Here is a 539-nt window from a genome sequence, read left to right on the forward strand (position 1 = left end):
ACTGGAGGGGGCTGTGTGTGTCCCTCCTCAGGCTTCCTCTGCCTCCCGGAGCCGCCTTTTTGCCCTCTGTGCTCATTAGGATGCCTCTAGTCAGCCCCTGGCACTGCCGTTCCCTGCTCAGAGCCCACTGAGCTCTCCCCAGAGCTCCGCTTTGCCTCTGCAGCGCCCTTGGGACCCTCCGGGGTCCTTCGCACCTCATCCTCCGGCCTCAGGCTTCCTCTGCCTCCCGGAGCCGCCTTTTTGCCCTCTGTGCTCATTAGGATGCCTCTAGTCAGCCCCTGGCACTGCCGTTCCCTGCTCAGAGCCCACTGAGCTCTCCCCAGAGCTCCGCTTTGCCTCTGCAGCGCCCTTGGGACCCTCCGGGGTCCTTCGCACCTCATCCTCCGGCCTTCCTCGGGCCCCAGAGAGCTCTGTGGGCCTTCTCCTCTCTCCGGGACCCCCGGTTTGCCCTTCGAGCCCCTCTAGAACTCTTCACCCAAGTCCAGACCAGAGCCCGGAACCAAGAGGGCCCCGAGCGGCGGCGGGCACACCCCCGGGGA

The sequence above is a fragment of the Charadrius vociferus genome, unplaced genomic scaffold, assembly GCF_000708025.1.
Source record: "Charadrius vociferus isolate BGI_N301 unplaced genomic scaffold, ASM70802v2 scaffold2564, whole genome shotgun sequence".
Lineage (NCBI taxonomy): Eukaryota > Metazoa > Chordata > Aves > Charadriiformes > Charadriidae > Charadrius > Charadrius vociferus.